Source organism: Ictalurus punctatus, unplaced genomic scaffold, assembly GCF_001660625.3.
Source record: "Ictalurus punctatus breed USDA103 unplaced genomic scaffold, Coco_2.0 Super-Scaffold_100060, whole genome shotgun sequence".
In the NCBI taxonomy this organism is placed as follows: domain Eukaryota; kingdom Metazoa; phylum Chordata; class Actinopteri; order Siluriformes; family Ictaluridae; genus Ictalurus; species Ictalurus punctatus.
The window spans coordinates 1113944-1129285 of NW_026521090.1; the positions used below are offsets into that span (position 1 = coordinate 1113944).

Genomic DNA, 15342 nt, shown 5'->3' on the forward strand with positions numbered 1-15342 from the left:
GTCTACCGCATGTTCCATGTTTTGTTGAAACATTGTAATTGTAAAGCGACATTGGTTATGAGTAAGGAGCTATATAAATTACACATATTATTATTATTATTATTATTATTATTATTATTATTATTATTAATAATAATAATAATAATAATAATAATGTATTTATTTATTTATTATATATTTTAACTGTTGAAGCATATGTAATTAAATGGTGATTTCAATGGTGGTAACACTGTATACTGTGCCTTGAATCCAGTTTCAGGTGTTTTGGAGTTCTTAAAAATAGTATTTTGAATACATTTTGCATTAGGCTACTCAAAGCAGATGGAGTGCCGATCTTATTTGCTTTTGCAGGATGTGTTTGAAAAAGAACTTAACTAATTCATGTGGCAGCTGCGCAATGCATAAAATCATGCAGATACAGGTAAGTATTTCAGTAAGCTTCAGTTAATATTCACACAAACATCAGAATCTCAGTGATCTCAGTGATGATGGTATGAATGTTGGTGCCAGACGAGCTGGTTTGAGAATTTTAGAGGCTGATCTGGGATTTTCACAGACAGCAATCTCTTGAGTTTACACAGAATGATGGAGAAAAACAAACACCTTGTTAATGAGAGAGGACAGAGGAGAATGGACAGACTGGTTCGAGCTGACAGGAAGGCTATGGTAATGATAATTCTTTACAAGTGTGGGGAGCAGAAAACCCTCTTGCAACATACAATACGTCTAACCAAATGAGGTGGATAAGCTACAACCATATTAGGTTCCACTCCTGTCTGTGAGCCAAGAACAGGAACCTGAGGCTAGAGTGGGCGTGGACTCACTGGAACTGGACAGTTGAAGCATGGAAAAACATTGCCTGATTTGATGAATCTTGATTTCTGTTGTGACATGTAGATGATAGGGTCAGACATTGGCATCAGCAGCATGAAAATGCCTTGTGTCAACAGTCCAGACTGCTGCTGGTGGTATAACGGTGTGTAGAATGTTTTCTTTCTATTATGTGATCCTATGTGAACCTTTGCTTTCAGCATATGGTGTGAACCCCTTGGTCAGAAATAACCGAAACTAAACATTTTCCCTGTTTTTACTGTTGATCAGTCCTGCACATCGGCTTGTAAGAATTTTAGCTCGTTTCTCAGTACAGAACAGCTTCAACTCTGGAATGCTGGTGATTTTCCTGACATGACCTGCTTGTTTGCGGTCCTTCCACAACATTTCTATTGGATTAAGGTCAGGACATTGACTTGGCAAATTCTGAAACATGAATTTTATTCTCTTTTAACCATACTTTGGTGGACCCATATGTGCTTTTTGTGCTTAGGGTTGTTGGCCTGCTGCATGACCCCTGTCCAAGGACATGCATGGTAGGCTGATTGGCATGTCCAAAGTGTCTGTAGTGTATGAATGGGTGTGTGAATGTGTATGTGAGTGTGCCTTGCGATGGACTGGTACTCTGTCCAGGGTGTACCCTGTCCAGTGCCCTATGATCTCTGGGATAGGCTCAAGGTTCCTGTATGATAGGAGATGCAGAAAATGGAAGGGGGGGTGGATGGAAAACAGAGTGAAATTTTATTATCCTGAGTATCCAGTTACACAAATGGAGAGGTGAGTTTAGATTTGGCTAAATAAATCATACAATCTAGAAACAAACAAATGGGATATAATCAGTGGTTGATTTTAGACACAATCATTCCTGATATTATTAATAATACTGCTGTTGGTTTGAGTTGAGCACTGACAATCAAATTAAAAGAAGATGAAGCCAGCATTTAATGGTTTGGGGTTGTTGTTTTTTTTGTTTTGTTTTTTACAGTGAAGTGATAAGAAGAAATCCTCAGAGACTGCTACAGTGTCCTCCCAGGAATCCATGGCTAATCATAGGCTGAAGTGTTTCAGAGACATTCTGGACACTGTGTAATGAGAATTTCTTTATTGAGTCTTAGTTACAGATTATTGAATATGTTGCATGTTAAATAAGATTCTGATACTAACAATGGGAAATGTTGATTTAAGAGAATGGAATGCTCTGAACCTTGATGAGCCAAATAAGATAAGGTGTAAAATCATGTAAAAAATAAATAAATAAAATGTTCGCATATTATATAAATTAAAAAATCCCATAATTGTCACAAATAAATAAATAAATTAAAATCCCATTAATATTTGGTAATGTGCTGTACTGAGAATCATCATTCTACAAACATTGGAAATTCTCAAGCAGGTAAGTGTTTAAGGGAAGGAGCAAAGTTTAAAGTGAACACATTTATGCCAGTGAGTAAAACCTCATTCTTACATGATCTCAGCACTTTCTGTGTTTTAAACATGCTTCCAACCATACAAAAATTCATCATGACTGATGACTGATTGGCTGGGAGGTGACAAGGATTCTGAGTATTGTTCAATAAAGCTGATGATATATCTGCAGTGAAAACTGTAAAGGTGTACAGATGAATGAGCAGTTCTTACAACCAGGATAATCTGAGTGTTTTGTTTTCTACTATATTAACCTAAATTCTCACTATCCCAGAAAAGCTACTGAATATACTTTATCTACTCAATAATATTTGTGAGAGAAACTTAACTAGCATTATTCTACCAGTAAATCTAGCTATTGTTGTAAACTCAAACCGAGGTATAACTATGCTAAACCCAGAAATCAAGAGGCATGTTTAATACATAAATCACATAGTACATATAACAGGGTCTGTACAGATGCTTCATAATGAAATTCCAGGACTTTCAAGCACTTTTCAAATACTGTGTATGCTTTTGTTTTCACAGACTATACAAGAGATGTCATTCAAACATATTCTTTATTTCTTCTTTTTAAATTCCAAAAGATATTATTATTAATAATAATAATAATAAAAACACAGCCAATTTTAATATAGCTCCTTTTCCCAGCCGTGATGGACTAAATTTGTATTTCCCAGGCACTGATTCATCTTCACTATAATGTTAAAATACTCCAAGTGAGTGACAGGAGCACTGTGTCCACACGTTTCTAGATGATGTCATGTGCTAATTAGCATATTCATTACATCATTACATCGTATTTTCATTCTGCCTAAAGTCAGCCCTTTACAGCCAAATTCCCAATAAAGCTGTTTTCATTTACGTATTTTTCTGTTTCTGTTGTCAGACAACAGGACGAGTATGAAATAGTGACTGAACCACGGCCCAATAAGAGACTACATTTTCACCAGCAGTCACTTTCAAACCTTTTCCAAGCTGCTGATCTACACTGTTAAAATCCTGATTTTATAACCGTGACGTCATCTGACTAAACCACCACACACATAAGTTAAAGACAACGAGTGCACTGTGATTTCGTGCTATATTTCCATGTAAAATAATCTCTCAGAGAGAAAGTTAGAAGTGAATGAATGTGCTGCTCCTCTCTGCCCCTCACTGAACAGAGTAGCCGCAGAGAGAGGCGTGTCTCCGGGGGGAAAGCAGGACCTCACACTCACCGGGCAGTACTGGCCATTCTCTTCTACAGAAAATAGCTAAGGTTTGGCTAAAAAGTCGCTAGATATGACGCTAGGAGCTTTTTTGAAAACGTTGGAGGAGGGTCTGCAGCGGGGAGTCCTATTTTGAGTGAAAGGATTGTATTCATGTTCTGTAGAAAATAAACCCTTTAAAGTTATTTAGTGATTTCGTATTTATTGACTTTTTATCATCCAAGCAATTTTAAGCCTTTATCTCTGTAATGTTCTTCCCTATTTGTGGATATTCTCGAGTGAAATAGACGAGGCCACCTAGGGAACACATGAAGTTATGTAGGAGCAGTGATGAGAATGAAATGACTAATAAGATTAGAAAGACATTAATAATGTTAATATTAGCAGTAAATTTGTGTACTTTATTACGATAACTATACTGCTATGTACATGATATAATGTTAATGTGTTAATATGTTTTAAATGTGTTTGTGTGCTGTCCTTATACCGTGTCTAGGTCAGTCTCCCCGGCGCGCGTGCACAGACATGTATAGTCAAATCGGAGCAGCGAGCCATAAGATCTGTTATGACGTCACGTTCAGAGTTCTATGTTTCCTGATGGTATGCTTGACGGTTGTTCCCTTTATGACGCCGCGAATGTCGAGGTTTTTAAACTTTGTGGTATCTGAGCAGGCGTCTGTATTCATTTGAACGGAGTAGTATCTAATCATTGGTCTATCTAACCTTTTCATGTGGTTAGTTTCTTTGTTTGTTCATCTGTGTTTAAGAATGGACATTGAAATAATATATCCAGATATGTGTACAGCTGCTGTGTGACAATGTAAACTTAAAAAACCCCAACATTTCCATGTCTAGAGAAGATGGACATAATTTCCGTTACAGGCCTTGCCACTCACCTGGACCTAAAGAAGGGCTTCTTGAGCGCATCAAAGGGCTGCAGGCTGAACTGGAGGATCGGGCTCTCAGGAGCTTCAAGTTGACCATCACTGTGGATCCCAAATATCATCTCAAGATCATTGCTCGCAAGGGTGCCATAATCACCCAGATCCATACTGACCATGATGTCAACATCCAGTTCCCTAAGAAAAATGACGAGAACCATGACCAGCTCAGCATCACCGGCTATGAGCAGAATGCTATAGCAGCACGTGATGCTATCCAAGGCATTGTTGATGAACTGGAGGAAATTATATCTGAGGACATTACCTTGGACAGCAGAGTTCATGCTCGCATTATTGGTGCTCGTACCAAGGGTATCCGCAAAATCATGGATGAATTTAAAGTTGATCTTCGGTTTCCTCAGAGCGGAGCTGCAGATCCCAATTTGGTTACTGTAACTGGCCGTCCAGAGATGGTTGATGAAGCCATAGATCATCTCCTGAACTTGGAAGAGGAATGTATGGCTGATGTGGTGGAAGATGAGGCCAAGATGGCCTACATGAAGCCATCTGGCACTGCAGCAGCCAAACCTGAGGAACCCCGTGGGCCCTCCAATGGATTTGTGGTGAGGGAGGCACCCTGGGCTACCAGCAGTGAGAAGGCCTCTGATATGAATAGCTCCGAGGACTTCCCCAGCTTCGGTACTCCTGTGGCTGCTGCCAAAGCTTCTCCATGGGGACCAAAGTGTTTTAGAAGTGACCTGTGGTTGGTGGATGTCTCTGTGAGCAGCATGCGTCAGTGTGTGTTCATTCACACTCTACAGGCCTGAACGCTCTGCAGTCAACCACACTTTCTCGCTCCTAGCACAGAACTAAGAGTTAAGAGAAGTAAAGGCTGAAGGCTGACGGAGGACGACTGAAAGACATAACCTGAGATACTTTTTATCCAACATACTCTCTCCCCTTTTTTTAACCTGTTCATGATAATTATTGTATACTTTACCTATCTTTGTAATGTTCTTCCCTATTTGTGGATAGATGAGGCCACGTAGGGAACACATGAAGCAGTGGTGAGAATGAAATTTCTACTAACATTAGAAATACATTAATATTTTCATATTACAAATCAATTTGTGTACTTTAACATTATATAATATACATAGCAGTATATTTATCAATTCAATTTTTATTTATTTGTATAGCGCTTTTACAATAGACATTGTCTCAAAGCAGCTTTACAGAAATATCAAACTATTTATCATCATCATCATCATCATGTGTGAATATGTTTTAAATGTGTTGGTGTGCTGTCTGTATACCGTGTCTCTTTCCGTCTGTCTGGCCAGCGCGCGCACATATATAGTGAAATCGGAGCAGCGTTCAGAGTTCTAGACCTATCCTGGTGGTATGCGTGACCATTTTCCCCGTTTATGACGCCGCGAATGTCGAGTTTTTAAACGCTGTGGTGTCTGAGCAGGCCTCTGTATTCATTTGAACGGAGTTGTATTAAATCATTGCTGTATCTAACCTTTGCATTTTGTTAGTTTATGTAGCGTTTTTTAATAATGGACATTGTCACAAAGCAGCTGTACAGATATCTGGATATGTTATTTCAATGTACACTTACAAACAACATTTCCATGTCAAGAATCGAGGGTATGTTCTTTAAAAATGTAATAATAATAATAATAATAATAATAATAATGCTGTTAAACAGTTCAGAAGCGCCGTGTATTGTTTTTGATATGTCAAATCTAGACAACGCAGGCCAAGAGAGTGACCATCATGCCCAAGGATATTCAGCTGGCCCGGCGTATTCGCGGAGAGCGCTCGTAAACGACAACTCCATCTAATATACACAAAGGCTCTTTTAAGAGCCACTTCATCATCTCAGAAAACAGCAAATTTTCTTTCTTGGGCAGTTTGAAAATTTAGAACGTGGTACAGAGAGAAGGGGACACATATATATATATATATATATATAGTGTTAGATTTCCAAGTATCTCATGGAATCTCATATTTATGTCCTCAGAGGTCTGGATGGTTCATAATGTACCAGTAGATCAGAAATATATATTGGACCCAAACCATTCAGTGCTTTATAAAACAGTAAAACTGGGATATGGAATTCCAGAAAAACTCAACATGCACATAGTATTTTGTAATTGCCTGTATATACACACACCTCATAATGTGGTGTAAATACACTACACAAATATTTATACACAAAGTTACACACATTACGATGCTATTTTTTCTAATCAGATATGTGTAATCCTTTTTGTATCTAATTTCTTGAAAAGTACACAAGTAATCATTTTCCAACATTATGTGGCAAGATACAATTAAAGCATATAACATACCGCATGCTTAAAAAAATCCGTAATTAAACAATGCTTCAATAATGTGGATGTTAGATTCTGGTCTATGGAATTCCCATGACGAATCTTATAAATGATAGACAACAATTATATAGTTTAACAAACTCCGTGAATATTTTTAATAAACATGCATGAATTTTAGTAAATGCAGACAAAGTGAATAGCTGAAAAATGACATTCAATATTGTAACACAGAAAACAGCCAGATATAGTACCTATGTATTGCTAATCAAAGAAAACAATTTACTACATTTGCATTACATTTATTCACTTAGCAGACGCTTTTATCCAAAGCGACTTACAAATAAGAAAGATACAAGCAAAGCGATATATCAAGCAGAGAACAATACAAGAGCAGCTACCATACAAGATCTATTCATTGAATTCTAGAAGAAGCAAAGTGCAGACTAGAGGTGTAAGTGCATTTTTTTTAAAATTTTTTTATTATGAGTTGGTTAGGTGTTCATAGAAGAGGTGGGTCTTTAATTAGTCAGACATCAAACCCAATGGAATTCCCCGTATATTCAAGCTCATTAGAATTGTACTGTTTGGAGGCTGTCACGCAAGGGAGAGGAATGAGATTACAAAATTGAATCTGAACTGGACTCAGGCCCAATTCTTGCAGGACGCACTGGAGATCCCATGTAGCTCTGCTGTGAACAGACAGTGGATATATCTGAATATATGGCATTTCATTTCATTGTTATATACATGTACTATATGATGCAGTCTGAGCCAACAATTTCGGAATCAGTAAACTACAGACATTAGCTACACATTCCTGATCGCAAGAAAGTGAACCACAATTCACTCATAATTTGAAACCTCCAAATCAATCATCAATATTCACAAAAGGTTTGGAGCATGTATGCACTTTCAGTTATATGCATAGTGGAAAGGTTTTTGCTTTTTAAATGCATATAAAAACTAATGAGTCAGTCAACAGTGTTACACAATGGCACATTTGTATGAATGAGAAAAGAAAAAGAATCACAGAAGTTGTAGATTTAAATTCTAACCTTCATCATAAACACTCATAATATGTTTCTTGCCACTTTTCCTGCCTGGGGCATTTTTTAGGTAGCTGCCGATGGCCTCTCTGCAACCGGCAACAGTATATTCACGTCCATGTGCTTGTTCGGCAATATCTGTAACATAAATATCAACAAAAACATTCAGCCTTGGAATGCAATAACAGAGAAAATGTCCAATTTCTGAAGGCAAGACTTTCTTTTCAAGAGTTTTCAAAGGAGTCATATGATGTCACGTACCGTAATTTCCAGACTATAAGCTGCTACTTTTTTCACACGCTTTGAACACTGCGGCTTAAACAATGATGCGGCTAATTTATGGATTTTTACGGGTTAACGAGTTTCATGCCGCCAAAACATTTAGCCTCATCACATCGGACCAATGAAATTACCGAACAGGTCACAGTGGACCAATGAAATTGTTCGAATTAAATCAAACACACTCACACTAAATTCTTCAGATCAGTCATTTTACGCTTCATGCACACACCCTCATCATGGAAAACACACGAAGAAATGCATTTGATGCAACTTTCAAGTTAAAGGCGATCGATCTGGCTGTTGAAGAAGGAAATAGAGCTGCTGCACATAAGCTTGGCATGCACTGTTCAGGAAAAAAGCATTTACGGTATGTATTTAATTAAAAGTTAAAAAAATCTATCTGTGTAACATCCTTCTGTGTAAATATCTCACGTTACAACGTGGACACCTGCAGCTTACAGACAAGTGCGGCCTATATATGTACAAATTTTTTTTTCTTTTTAAAGTTAGTGGGTGCGGCTTATATTCAGGTGCGCTCAATAGTCCGAAAATTACGGTATACATTTTTTATCCTTCATACTCACAGTGTACAAGGCGACACACTTCATCCTGATCAGTCAAAGCCAGCTTCCCACCTTTTGACACTTTCAACAAAAACATACACCACAGACTGTTCTTCCCGATTCTTTGGAGAATGGAGCGAACTGTCTCTCCGATGCTGCTCTGCCTCATCGTCTTCAAGTAAGCACGCTACAAGAAATTCAAACAAAAAAATCTCTGGAATACATGGTCCAACATAAGATACAATTCCATCATTTAGTCACATAGGAGTCAAATTCCAGGTGAACATTAAAAAGTTTGACTTACAAAACAGTTGAAGTTTTTCGCTATTCTTCAGTTGTTGTTTATTGTTGTTCTTGTTCAGTTGCAAACATGCAGCTCTGTATCATCAGCATAACAGTGGAAATTCATTCCATGTTTACGAATAATTTGACCTAGAGGTAGCATATACAAAGTAAAAAGCAGTGGGCCTCAAACAGAACCTTGTGGAACACCAAATTTAACCTCGGTATGCGTGGAGAAGTCTCCATTTACATCTACGAACTGAACTGATAACGATCGGTCTAATAAGACCTGAGGCAGGAGAGGACTGTTCCCTTAATGCCAACATTTTCTAATCTATCAAGTAGAATAGTGTGATCTATAGTATCAAAAGCTGCACTAAGGTCGAGTAACACAAGCAGCGAGACACAACCCTGATCAGAGGTCAGTAGAAGGTCATTTACTACTTTAACTAACGCTCTCTCTGTGCTATGATGAGGTCTAAATCCTGACTGATACATTTCATGAATGTTGTTCCTATGTAAGTACGAGCATAACTTTGCTGTGTACAACCTTTTCTAAGACCTTGGAGATGAAGGGGAGATGTGATATTGGTCTATAGCTGGACAGTTGAGACGGGTCAGTCAGGTTTTTTAATCAGGGTTTTAATAACTGCTAGTTTAAGTGATTTAGGTACATAGCCAGTGCTAAGGGAAGAGTTGATTATATTTAAAAGTGGTTCAATTACTCCTGGACAAATCTTTAAGAAACATGTAGGCACAGGATCTAGTAAGCAAGTTGAATTTGCTGAAGAGATTAATGAAGCTAGTTCGGTCTCTCTAAGGGGAGTAAAACATTCTAAACATTGATCCGATATTGCTATATTATCATCTACAGGGTGAGTTATAATACCGTCTGGTTTTAATTTAATAGCCTGAATTTCACATCTAATATTTTCAACTTTACCAATGAAAAATTTGATGAAATCTTCACTGCTATGTAATGAGTGTTTCTCTCTGTAGTGATTTTATTCCTAGTAAATTTTGCTACTGTGTTGAATAGAAATCTAGAATTGTTTTTTTATCTCCTATTAAGGTGGAGAAATAGATTTTTCTAGCCTCGCTAAGAGATTTCCTATATTTCAGTAGGCTCTCCTTCCATGCTGTTTGGAATATCACCAATTTGGTTTGATGCCATTTACGTTCTAATTGTTGAGTGGTCTGTTTTAAGGTACGCGTTTGATCATTATACCAGAGTGCTAGCTTTTTCTCTCTAATTATTTTTCATTTGAGTGGAGCCACTCTATCTATCGTGTAGCGGAGTGTTGACTCCAAGCTTTCAGTTGCCTGATCGAGTTCTGTGGGATCAGACGGTGATCCAAATATAATTGATGTCTCTGGGAGGTTATTTATGAAGCTCGGTGCAGTAGCTGATGTGAAAGTACGTTTTACGCGGTAGTGAGGCGAGGTGGAAATATTATGATCAATATGTATTATGAACGAGATAAGATAATGGTCTGAGACAACTTCAGACTGTGGAAAAATTACAATATTTTCTATATTTAATCCGTATGTTAGTATGAGGTCAAGAGTGTGACCACCATTATGAGTAGGTCCGATCACGTTCTGATTAATCCCTACTACATCTAAGATGGACACAACCGCTATTCTCAGAGGGTCTTCCAGGTTATCAAAATGAATATTAAAATCACAGACGATTAATGCTTTATCTACAGAAACAACCAGGTTTGAGACAAAGTTTGCAAATTCACTAAGAAATTCAGTATATGGCCCTGGGGGACGGTAAATAATAATTAGAGGAATTTACTTATTTTTAGTGGCTACATAAGTTATGCTGGTATAAAGAATTTCAAAAGAATTACATTTATGACTAGGTTTTTGTGTGACGCCTAGATTTTTACTATGAATGAGACCAACACCTCCTCCTCTACCAGTTGAATGAGGCTGATGTACATAACTGTATCCAGGAGGACTGGCTTCATTTAATGCTATGTACTCGTTTGGTTTAATCCAAGTCTCCGTTAAACACATTAAATTACATTCCTGATCAGTAATGATTTCGTTAACAATAAGAGCCTTAGACGCAAGAGATCTAATGTTTAATAGTCCTAGCTTCAGATTAAAGGTGCTGGATGTGCATTCAGTATGATCTAATTTTAGGTTAATTAGGTTACTAAAACAAACCTTCTGAAATTGTCTATGTATTTGTATAGCTCAGGGAACAGACACAGTCTCCATAGTATGTACTACAGGTGTTAAACTATTAATTGAACATTGCTTATGATGAACATTATTGTAGGAAGATGTGCTTACGGTAGGCAGTCACTTGGTTTGTAGTGTCTTGGAGATGTTGTCAGACAGCAGTTCCGCTCCGAAGCTGCTGGAGTGCAGGCCATCAGGACGAAACAACCTAGGACGCTCCCAGAACAGATTCCAGTTATTAACAAACAGCAGATTCCTGTTAATTACACCAAGAAACTAACCAATCATTTAATGCTAGAAGTCTACTGAACTTTTCAGCTCCACATCTGTATGAGGGAAGAGGTCCAGAGACGATGATCTTCGCGGTGGGTGATCTGCCTCGTACCGTCTCGATCAGGCTGGCCCTCTTCAGAACCTCTGTCTGCCGAAGCCTGATGTTTGCCCCCGCATGCGGCACGACTGCTCCAATGCACTCGTCCTTCTTCAGGATTCCTGGTAGCTGCTCAGCGACATCAAGGACACAAGCAAAAGAAAAACTGTGTGTGCACCTTACCCTTTGTTGAAGCGACGCGGACATTTCGCACAATGGAGTTCCCAACGATTGCACAGGATCAATCTTATTTTGTTAAGAGCATTAATATTTTTAGATTCGGCAAGGGGTATGTAAACTTCCGACCGCAACTGTGTACCCACCCAGCTACCAAGCACACACACACACACACAAATTCCACCATTTAAAAACAGCAAGGATTTTTTTAAAAACAATTTTTTATAAACAATTAAAAATAGACTACAGTAGGAACATTTTAACAAATACCACAAAAACATCACAGTTAAAACACTACATACCTTCCTTTTGCAAAAGACTTCTCTTGCACCCACACTCTTGATCTGATGCCAGCTGGAGCCACCTCTTCATGGTCCTCTCGACCTCCATCTCTGCAGCATTAGCCGTAAAGAGGTTTCTATGAACTTTGGAATAAAGCAATACATATCATACAGTCATTATGAATCTTAAGCATTAACTATGCTTATACCATGGTCACTGTGAATACTGGATTCTGATTGGCTGGAAGGTGTGCATTATAACCGTTTATTGCACAGGTAGTTCCCGTCAGATTGATCACCGTAATCATTTCTATATCAATGCGCAGCCTACATGCACACACACGCAGACACTTGAGCATACAGAGACATTCATATGAACAGACACATCTTGCCAGCGCTTTCTGCAACTTTAACAATAAAAATAGCTTTGCTGGTGAAAAGCTACATGATATTTCTCAGCAACGAGGTGGTACCATCACTGTTTCTGAAGTAATTCAACTCTTAGTTTTACTACACTACTGCTGCGCAACACTGACTGCTGAGAGGCACCTATGATGCACGTAATTCATACACGCTTGATCTCTCTCTCTCTCTCTCTCTTTCTCTCTCTCTCTGATAGATATCTGTCAATTCATTCAAATAAATGCAAACTCATCACACTACTTTACCTCTGTGTCTGATTTATAATGGGCAAAATTCCAGATCTAACGACCTAACTAACAGAAATTAACGATCATTTTAAACTTCTAATCAAAGTTTGCACTTCTAAACCAATGACAGCTTTAACGTTATTAATTGTGGAAAGACCATGGTATAAGCGGGGTAATCCATGGCTAGGTGTGCATTAAACGATTTGAACGAGTGGTTCATTTCCTCCACATCATGCACTAAAATCGTTTAATGCACATCTAGCCGTGGATTACCCCTTACATATCAACTGAGAGAGACAGCTAATTCTGTATGTAAACAGATATACTTCCCAATTACGACCTCTCCGAGTTGGAGAGCGGACAGTGAAGTCTTTCTATTGATTCCCCTCCAATTGAGGTTCTTTTCCAGGGAGTTAGTAATCACCAATATGCACCAGGTGCAGTCGAGCACATCCGCCCTGTCAATAAGCTCCAACCAGTTTACCTGAAACTGAGGATTCTTAAAACAATAATATAATATAAAATAATATAAAATATATTAAATTAATAAGCATGTATTGCCTCGTCAAAAGTGTCAGTGCTTCTCACTACTTCTGCAGTTACCCTGCCCTGTGTGTTTTCCATGTTTTCCTCCTCTACCAAAGATTAGGTCATAACTGTTCCCTCATATCAAAGTGGTGTTCAGTGTTGTGCTTTGAGTACGAGTGTGTCACCTTGAGAAAACAGAAATGCTCTCAGTAGCTGTGTAATTGTGCAAGCAGTTGTTAACAAAAAAAAAGAGAAAAAATTCTCACCAGATTTTGCTTGTAATCTGGGCTCTGTTGCATCCTTCGCTCCAGACTACGCAGTTGAGGAAGGTCTTGCAGGGGCAGTAAATCTTCATCAATATCCAAAGGCTGCACCTGGACCTCCTGTAGTTGAAGCAATCTCAGTGGTTTGTTGGTCCAGCACCATCTCTAATTTAGTCAACACCTCCCTCAGCATGGCTATGGTAAAGAAGTTAACAATATTTACAAATGATACACACTACAAAACTGTACAACTCCATCCTCAGTCTTATTCCTAACCTACACAATTCCAGTAAGATGGCTGAGTGGAAATCATGGTTAATTAATACCTACAAAAGAAAGTCAATCAGAAAGCAGAAGAATATGCTCACATGGCATATCCTCCACTCTTTCCAGACTCTGTGAAAGAGTCTAAAATATTGACTATATTGCCAAATTCTACAATGTTTCATGAAAAATACAACTTTGAATATGCTCTCAAAGCATGAGGGAATAGCAATAGCGATGTGCTGAACAAATATCTGCATGTTTTACACCTTGGTGGTCTTTACCCAGACACTTCCACGTCTGACTGGAGGTCTGACCAGGTCCTGCCCTCTTTATCGCTGTCTTTAAAATACAGTTGCATTTAAACATTATTCAATGCCTTCAGGATCACTCAAAGAGACAAAAAATTAGTATATTGCTAGACTAAGGCTAAGAATTGCACATAAGAAATACAGTGTTGAGCCGAACAACAGGTCTGTTATACTGCCAAGTGGACAATATAATCTAATAACGGGACACAGCATGCTGCAAACTGTGTGGGTTTTCTGACACAACATATTAAAAAAGTTAAATAAAAAGTAGTAAAACAGGAAAGGGGAGGAATAAACTAGGAGTTTATCTTATTTGTACAGCAATTAAAAAAGCTTTATAAAAAAAAGTGTCGAGCTGCCTCTTAATCTAAATTAGCTAGCCGGCTAGCTAGCTGCTAGTACGCCATCTGATGTTCTCGTCACAATCACACATACCATTGAAAAGATTTTTAAAAAACATTTTCTCCATGACATTTTAAATATCAAACAATATTGTAGACTGAAATTACTCAATTAAATTACTTACCTTCTTCAGCTGAAATGATTCCTCTTGAAAACGAAGAATGACTGCAGCCTCGAGTATCCTAACTGATTTAACCGTCAAAAGTGTTTTCCAGGCGGCTGAGCTCCTTAATTTTAGCTGTGGCCTGTCTGTGACTTAATGAATTCGAATAAGCAGATACACACCGCTACACCGAGTATGGACCTGCCGCAAGTACACCTGCTTTCAGCTGAGACTGGCCCACATAGCAAAAACCGTCTGTCAGCGAGAAGTGGTGTGAACGGTCAGCAGGGCTCTGGGCAATTACCTTTTCAACGATACCGGCATTGAGCCGACAGGGGCGCATTTCTACCAGAATCGGCCCAAATGTGCTTGCTATCCGGGAACTCTTCATCGCCCCTAACGGCCAAATGTTCCAGAAAAGTCTAAGCTTTTTACCAAATAAATGTAAAGTAACAATTTCATCAATGGTAACTCTTCAACGCCCAGGGAAAAAAATCAGCGATGATCGGCCTGGAGCTGGCCAGAGTCTGTGCGACATGATGCTCCCTCCCCGGGCTATGTCTGAGTGCTTTCCCCGCTGCACGGAGCGTTGTCCATATAATTTTGGACACTTAAAAATATTCGCTTAAAAATTCTCTTCGAAACTATTATGATATATTATATATATGGCAATGTAGCTCAGTTAGTTAGTGTGTGGTGGTAAGAACGCCAAGGTCGCTGGTTAGAATCTCAGGGCTGATTACATTTTTGCATCTTCTAGAACTCAATTAAAAATCTTCTATTGTAGCACTACTTGCAGTGTTCTCTGCTTGATATATTGCTTTGCTTGTATTTTCTCATTTGTAAGTCTGGTGAAGGATACGGGAATGAGCACAGACGCGGCCAAATAAAAAAATAAAGGAAAAAATATATAATAATAAAAAATTTAAAA

At 38.4% G+C, this 15342-nt stretch overlaps 1 long non-coding RNA gene across 4 annotated transcripts; it reads right to left on the reverse strand.

The window, feature by feature from the left end:
• Nucleotides 1-6564: 6564 nt before the first annotated feature.
• LOC128630802 (uncharacterized) lies at nt 6565-14643 on the reverse strand. Of its 4 annotated transcripts, XR_008395036.1 has the most exons (8): nt 14433-14643; nt 13335-13526; nt 11912-12034; nt 11174-11561; nt 8886-9013; nt 8603-8768; nt 7746-7874; nt 6567-7379 (listed from the first exon to the last, which is right to left on the reverse strand). It is a non-coding gene; the product is annotated as an uncharacterized LOC128630802 (long non-coding RNA). The 4 variants fall into 4 exon arrangements; XR_008395038.1 differs by lacking the exons at nt 13335-13526; nt 14433-14643 and adding an exon at nt 13144-13316 and having other exon boundaries at nt 6565-7379; nt 11912-13024; XR_008395037.1 differs by lacking the exons at nt 13335-13526; nt 14433-14643 and adding an exon at nt 13129-13316 and having other exon boundaries at nt 6565-7379; nt 11912-13024.
• Between the last annotated feature and the right edge of the window lie 699 nt (nt 14644-15342).